An 8332-nucleotide genomic window follows, 5' to 3' on the forward strand; every position below is an offset into this window, starting at 1 on the left:
CAGCTTCTTAAATTCCAGACAATGTATCAATCCATGGAACTGTGATAAGAGAATGTAAGATAAATGTTAGAGATTGGAAACAAGCAATTATATCTTTTCTCCACTGCAGAGCTCAGACTGCAAGATTTTTCTCATTATCTATGGTATTAATAAATGATCATTTTCTACTATTTTTATAAATGTAATCCAACACAGCCAAACAACTTCTTCAAAGTGCAGGTATCCTCTAAGCCAGAGATACCAAGTTCACAATGAAGCTCACATGTTCATAATGACGTTCTCCATTTAATGTGACAGCCAAGAACTGTGGAAAAACAAAGTTTCAGGTCCGACATGGACCTTTCATCACTGAGCCTCTGGTTGAGCCGACTGTGCTGAAGCAGGGATATCTTTAAAACCTAACCAGTTGCGGGGTCTTGAGGACTGGAGTCGAGCACCCCTGCTTTAGTGCAAACCTCCGCCTTCCCTGCCCCCCCATCACAAGTCGCGTTGAGCTGCAGAGCAGGGTTCTGGGTAGTGTACGACAATGCAGCGAAGGAAGCGGATTGGTTGACTTGTGGAAGACACAGACACGCTCACAGACATTTTATCTTTGCTGCACTTTGTACAGTGGTTTAGTCATTGTAACTTTTACACCCACCGTAACCCGATGAATACATTAAAGATATATTAAAGAATTAGAACGCCGTCATGCTGTAACTATATGTTACTCTTTGTATTCATTACCAAACACACAAACGAATAATGCATTTATTTTTCTGTTGGAGGTCTTTTCTCAGGTTTTCCTTCTCTGGGGGGCCTTTGGGACCTCCTCCAGGAGCTGCACATCCCACGGGTTGTTTAATGGCCCGGTTTGGACTTTAGACCTCTGCTATTGCCCTCACTTTCATAATATAACCACTTAGGTGCCTGTAATTTACTATGAATTGTAGTAATTCTATTTACCATTTAATTCTTGTCCATTATAACATGGACTCCTGTAAGCTTCTGCCTGCCGCATTACACAGATTTTACAGCACAGCCCGTGTTAGAGAAGTAATCTTGTGCTTTGGGTTCACATAATGGCTGCTTTTCAAAGCTCCCATGCCCCGCGGGCCAATAGGAAGCTGCGACATCACTCGGTGTGGCTTCCTATTGGCCCATGTGACCGGGAGCTTTAAACTGCAGGAGATACCGGCGCTCCCTCCAGAGGAATATCTGGGAATAGGAAATTCGTTTTGTTCAGACCCCCTGCTTCAAACCTGTATTAAAAAATGAAGAACAAAAAACCCCCAGCTTGGATTGCTCCTTTAAGGCCTCGTCCTCACTGCTCGCGGCTGCGCACGCTACGGCGTGCGAAGATGCGGCCCTCTGTGTGGCCGGCCCCAGTCACTGCCTGCGCGCGCCATTGCCAAAAGACAAGAAATGTGTCTTTTGGCGCGGCGGCCGAGCGTTGGCTACGTCACAGCGGCGGTTCAGCCGATGAGGGCGAACCAGCTGCGTGACGTCATGGCCCACGCCAAAAAATCTTGTCTTTGCTCCCCCTGCTCGTCCCATCGCGACCCTAGGACCGCAGATCACGGCTTAAACCGGTGCACGCGCCGCCAGTCGCTCTGACGCGCGCGTGCACGCAGCGACAGGAGCCGTAGCCTAAGAACAATGCATACCTCTATTAAAGCGCCCAAAAACAAAATGTTCAAAGACAGTAGGATGTAGCTGCACGTTAAAAAGACAGAAGAATAAAATAAGATGCGTTTGAGTTGAGCAGTGCAGATTCGGAATAAAAGGGCGTTGATGGGAAGGTACTGTACTGTAGAATAACAAATCTTGTGTAAACGTCCTTAAATCCGCTGCTTGTTTAGGTTTTAGCTGGTGTTTAATAGTATTTCAGGTAGGATTTGTTGGGCGAATTTGAGAAGGTTATTACAAACTCCGCACACATGCTTTCCATTCCTCTGGCATAATGTAACTACTTAACCAGCTTCCAGACGCGATCCAAAATTGAATTACCCATGTAATTGTGACCCTTAACATAAATGGTTTTGTAATCTCTCCGCCGATCCCGGCTACCAGGTTTTACCAGGGTAGTATTTCCTTAAAATGAATTTCCCGCACGAGTTACATTGCACATACTTTCTGTTAAGTGCCTAATCTTGGATCAACATTTGGAAATCTCTCTCTCTCTCTCTCTCTGGCGAACTCGTCATTCAAAGCCAAAATAAATCTTACCTTGTTCCCACAGGAAAATAAGAAAGAAAAAGGACGATATTCTGGATCTTTGGACATAAAATCGTTTAGGGGGAGTTATAAAACGAACGATCTCACTTGGACATCGCCGTTGTTTTCTATGTTGGAGGAATACTGATGTCAAATATTATTTGGTGAATGTCATAAAAACTGCTCTATAACCGAGCCCTAAACCCTGGGGGGCTCAACTCCAGTCCTCAAGCCCCCCGCCCCCTCCCACTGCCCAGCAACAGGTCAGGTTTTGATAATATCCCTGCTTCAGCACAGGTGGCTCAGAGTGTCAGTTGAAGACTGAGCCTCTGATTAAGCCACCTATGCTGAAGCAGGGACTGACTGAGCCACCTGTGCTGACGCTGGGATAGTCTGAAAGCCTGACCTGTTACATAGTTACATAGTAGATGAGGTTGAAAAAAGACTTCCGTCCATCAAGTTCAACCTATGCTAAATTTAGACAACAGATACTTTATCCTATATCTATACTTACTTATTGATCCAGAGGAAGGCAAACAAAAAACCCCATTAAGGGGAAAAATTAATTCCTTCCTGACTCCAAGAATTGGCAATCGGATTAATCCCTGGATCAACATCCTTCCCATGTATACTTATTTGGTATATCCCTGTATACCTTTCCCATCTAAAAAGATGTCCAACCTTTTTTTGAACAAATCTATTGTATCTGCCATCACAGTCTCCATGGGTAATGAATTCCACATTTTAACTGCCCTTACTGTAAAGAACCCTTTCCTTTGTTGCTGGTGAAATTTCCTTTCCTCCAACCTTAAGGGATGGCCTTTGTACTGCCCGTGGGATGAATAGTTCTTTTGAAAGCTCCTTGTATTGTCCCTGAATATATTTGTATATAGTTATCATATCCCCTCTTAGATGCCTCTTTTCTAATGTAAATAAATCTAATTTAGCTAGCCTCTCCTCATAAGTTAGAATGTCCATCCCCTTTATTAATTTGGTGCCCCTCCCCCCCTGTTGGGGGGGGGGACGGGGGGTGAGCTTGAGGACTCGAGTTGAGCACCCCTGCTTTAACCTATGATGAATTATTAAAAGAATTACAATGTATTATTGTATGTATAACTTTATTTCTATAGCGCCACAGTTGACGCAGCGCTTGGCAAAATGACTGTTCAAGTTAAATAAAGTACAGACAATGAGTATAAGCGCAACAGATAAATGACAACATAAGGCAAAGAGCTTACAATCTAATCAATCATGTAATGCATTGCTGGTTATTGGTTATTTGCTGGTCCCTCTGGCAGCAAAGAGGTTAACAGACCTCAAATCACTTTTAGCGACATATATTCAACATTAAAAACTACTTGAGGATTTCAAAATGAAATATGTAATCAGGCTGAAAAAGGGAGACGTGAAGGCAATTTTGGGGACCCCCCTCCCCCCCAAATATATTTGCATCTATGATGTGGGACTTCTGACAAAGTCTCCCCATATGAACGGGTCTTAGTGCATTGTAAGAAGGGGGGACTTTCTAGGAGCTGCGAGAAGTGCAGATCTGAGCGGAAATAGCCCTTTTCGCTCGGTTATGTAGGTCGCTGTATTCTGAAAGCCCTTCTCGCATTTCCAAACACTGCGATTTAAGTTTTTTTTTTTTTACAGGCGGTTTCATTCCGGCCGCGCGAACCAGAGAGGTGGGATGAAAATGGCTGAAACTCGGAAGTGTTGCAAACTCGCTGAAATTCTAGTAGTTCCGGTAATTTAAAAAGGAAAAACCTCTTCAAATAACGTAAGGCTTATGAGAGTCTCAATAGGTGCGGAATGGCATAATTACAAATCGCACAACCTATTCCAGGTCTGCTGAGCATACATTTGCTTAATTAAAATGCCTAATTACTCATTCTTCTTTCATTTCTGCCTTGGTACACTACTGGCGAACCCATGATGTACTTGGCTGACATTTTGCTTTGCCTTTTTAGGTACTAATGATATTTTTAGTAGCATTTAATACTTCTAAAATGAAGAATGTTTTCAAAATATATTTACAGTAGCTACATTATTTGTGCAAATATTGGGCATGCATTATATAAAGTTATATATTGCAGACAACAGATTAGCTATGAAGTAGCTACAAAGCAGATCTCTGCATACTCTGATTAAACGTAAGCAAACTAAATATTGCTAGTTCAGTTAATATTGATAACAAGTTATTATTTAATGTTATTGGTGATGGGAGCAATTTCTTGAAATGTAATGTCATATTTTGGAGCCATGGGGGTAGAAATAGCCAACTACTTAAATTACCTATTTCCCTTTGATTGACACGTTGATTTGTTTTACAGGATATAGGACTCGACAGGAATGTTATTTTATTTAGGGCATTGCTGTTATGTCAAAATATGAAGCACTTTATGCCATGGAATAAATAAAAAAAAAATAAAACTTGTTTAGAGAAATATTACACAAACTCCAATTCTTCGAAACAATCTTTGTTGTTATTTCCAATATGGAAATGTCTCATTAACCCCTTTTTGGTGACGTTGGTTGCGCTGCTGTCAATTCCACATCAACACAAAGTATAATCGGCCCGGAATGTCAATCTGAACCGGCGCAATGTCATTTCCGCGACCTATGACCTTGTCAAACCAAGAACATACTTGCTACTGGAATATCCCCCAATGACCTCTATGCATTAGGGTAAGAAGCAGGATAATAAAGAGGAAGTAATGATCGCAGTGAATGGAAGCTCGGGTATTGTGAGCTGTGTGTTACCATGGAATGTGGACACGCCATTGCCCAGGCTCTCCGCTCAGTGGGAATAACTGTATTATTGCTTTTTGGCTTGTAAAACTTTTATTGTCGCTCTCATTTTCGCTGCATGGCCGTTAATCCAGAGAGACAGACATGCAGGCGCGCAATGCCGCCCTTGGTGTTCTCCTAAACACTTGGGTTTTATGACCAAGTTTAAAAGCGGTATAAAAGGACAGGCATAAACTTATACAGACAGGTTTGTTGACCTGTCGGAGACATGTGAATGTGCCCATAAGTGGTATTTTTATTTGCGGTACAGTGGAGGGTTTCTGTTGATTTTTTTTTTACCCACCATAACGTACTTTGGGTACCTGATGGTGACCAAGAAGAGCTCAGCAACGCCATTATCCCATTGTGTCTAGGAGGGTGGTGGGCTACCTCTACCCCAGTGGTTCCCAACGTCGCCTTTTGGCTCAGATTAAGTGTTGTATCTGTTCCTATCAGAATGGATAGCGGCACACACTTGGTCCTCTGGCCTGGCCGAGAAGCAAAATCATGGAGTCTGAGTCTCTAGCGTCCCTTGCACTCCAAGTCGGGTCAACCTGGTAGGGGTCCTATTGATGCACCTCAGTGTGCACAGGAGGATGGGGCTTCGGAGCACAGCACAGCGCACAGAACGGATTCCTTAGCACAGAGCATGTTTGGTAAACAGACTTTTAATGATTTATCAATCACCCCCCAGCCGGAAAATTGAGTGGATTGGGATAGTGCTCTGCAGAATTTTATTTAACCTACCCTGGCCTTCTGGTCGGGGGCGTTACATTATGCACTTTTGAGCAGTGTGTGGTACACAGCACTCTTGCACTTACCGAATTCTCCGTGGGGAGAGATGGAGTGAGTCGGTCGGACGTCCTGGAAAGCCAGTGTAGAGAAGACAACCCAAGACTGAGATGGGCATCAGAGAGCCATACCAGCTAAAGTCTCCGCTCAAAAGAGCACAGTTGCCTCGCACCATGCACCGATCAGTGGAGGACTATTACGGGCCTCTTGGCCAGTAAGACCATCAAAGAATGCACTGGAGCACAGAGGTCATATAACTGGTGACACTATGAACTGACCACAGAGAGGACATACATTTGGGCTCCAGAAGAAAGGAAAAAACTGGTTCCCAACTCCAGTCCTCAACAGGCCAGGTCATGTTTTAAGGCTATCCATACATGAACACAAGTGGCTCAGTCAAAATGACAGAGCCACTGATTGAGCCACCTGTGCTGAAGCAGGGATATCCTTACCCTGACCTGTTGGGGGTTCTGGAGGACTGGACTTGGGATAGAACAGTGGTTCCCCCTCCAACACCAGACGGGACTAAAGTGCACTGGAAAAATACAGGACACTCTCTGGCGGTGAAGTCTTTACAATGAAGGCAGGCAGGAGGCATCACATTGTGGTTAAGGCACTAGTCTCTGAAGTGGAAGTTCCTTGTTAGAGCCACAACAGAGCGGTGTGTGGCTCGTCACTTTCTCTGCCTGTTTATAGAGGCAGGAAGTGACGGTATACATATTGTTTTGAAGCAGATATTTTAGGAGCAGCTCTATGGGGGCATTTCTTAATGTTACTTGCATGTATGAGGCGCTTATTCCCATGTACATGGATTGCGCTACGGTATATAAATAAAGATATACATACAACACAGTGTAAATAACCCGAATTACACATAGAAAATCATTCTCATTATTGCGCTGGAGATAGGAGCTCAGATAATGATCTCAGTATAGATAAGAAATGTTTGAGGTGAGCAGTAAAACCTCTTTGCAAGATGTCAGCGGTCAGAAAATAAAAAAGGTTTATTTAAAGGTTTGTAAAGAAAGTTATTTCAATGCTGTTTTTCATCTAAAGCCTTTCACTAGCCCCCTCCCTTCTTGTAACAGTACCCACATACAACATACAAACAACGACAGAGTCGGTCTGGAGGTATGTGACGGTAGGGGGGTATGTGACGGTAGGGAGGTATGTGACGGTAGGGAGGTATGTGACGGTAGGGGGTATGTGACGGTAGGGAGGTATGTGACGGTAGGGGGGTATGTGACGGTAGGGAGGTATGTGACGGTAGGGGGGTATGTGACGGTAGGGGGGTATGTGACGGTAGGGAGGTATGTGACGGTAGGGAGGTATGTGACGGTAGGGGGGTATGTGACGGTAGGGGGGTATGTGACGGTAGGGAGGTATGTGACGGTAGGGAGGTATGTGACGGTAGGGAGGTATGTGACGGTAGGGGGGTATGTGACGGTAGGGGGGTATGTGACGGTAGGGGGGTATGTGACGGTAGGGAGGTATGTGACGGTAGGGAGGTATGTGACGGTAGGGGGGTATGTGACGGTAGGGGGGTATGTGACGGTAGGGAGGTATGTGACGGTAGGGGGGTATGTGACGGTAGGGAGGTATGTGACGGTAGGGAGGTATGTGACGGTAGGGAGGTATGTGACGGTAGGGAGGTATGTGACGGTAGGGGGGTATGTGACGGTAGGGGGGTATGTGACGGTAGGGAGGTATGTGACGGTAGGGGGGTATGTGACGGTAGGGGGGTATGTGACGGTAGGGAGGTATGTGACGGTAGGGGGGTATGTGACGGTAGGGGGGTATGTGACGGTAGGGAGGTATGTGACGGTAGGGGGGTATGTGACGGTAGGGAGGTATGTGACGGTAGGGAGGTATGTGACGGTAGGGGGGTATGTGACGGTAGGGGGGTATGTGACGGTAGGGAGGTATGTGACGGTAGGGGGGTATGTGACGGTAGGGGGGTATGTGACGGTAGGGAGGTATGTGACGGTAGGGAGGTATGTGACGGTAGGGAGGTATGTGACGGTAGGGGGGTATGTGACGGTAGGGGGGTATGTGACGGTAGGGAGGTATGTGACGGTAGGGGGGTATGTGACGGTAGGGGGGTATGTGACGGTAGGGAGGTATGTGACGGTAGGGGGGTATGTGACGGTAGGGGGGTATGTGACGGTAGGGAGGTATGTGACGGTAGGGGGGTATGTGACGGTAGGGAGGTATGTGACGGTAGGGAGGTATGTGACGGTAGGGGGGTATGTGACGGTAGGGGGGTATGTGACGGTAGGGAGGTATGTGACGGTAGGGGGGTATGTGACGGTAGGGGGGTATGTGACGGTAGGGAGGTATGTGACGGTAGGGAGGTATGTGACGGTAGGGAGGTATGTGACGGTAGGGAGGTATGTGACGGTAGGGAGGTATGTGACGGTAGGGAGGTATGTGACGGTAGGGGAGGTATGTGACGGTAGGGGGGTATGTGTCGGTAGGGAGGTATGTGACGGGAGGGGGGTATGTGTCGGTAGGGAGGTATGTGACGGGAGGGGGGTATGTGTCGGTAGGGGAG

This window comes from Ascaphus truei, chromosome 15 (genome assembly GCF_040206685.1).
Source record: "Ascaphus truei isolate aAscTru1 chromosome 15, aAscTru1.hap1, whole genome shotgun sequence".
NCBI classification, from domain to species: Eukaryota; Metazoa; Chordata; class Amphibia; order Anura; family Ascaphidae; genus Ascaphus; species Ascaphus truei.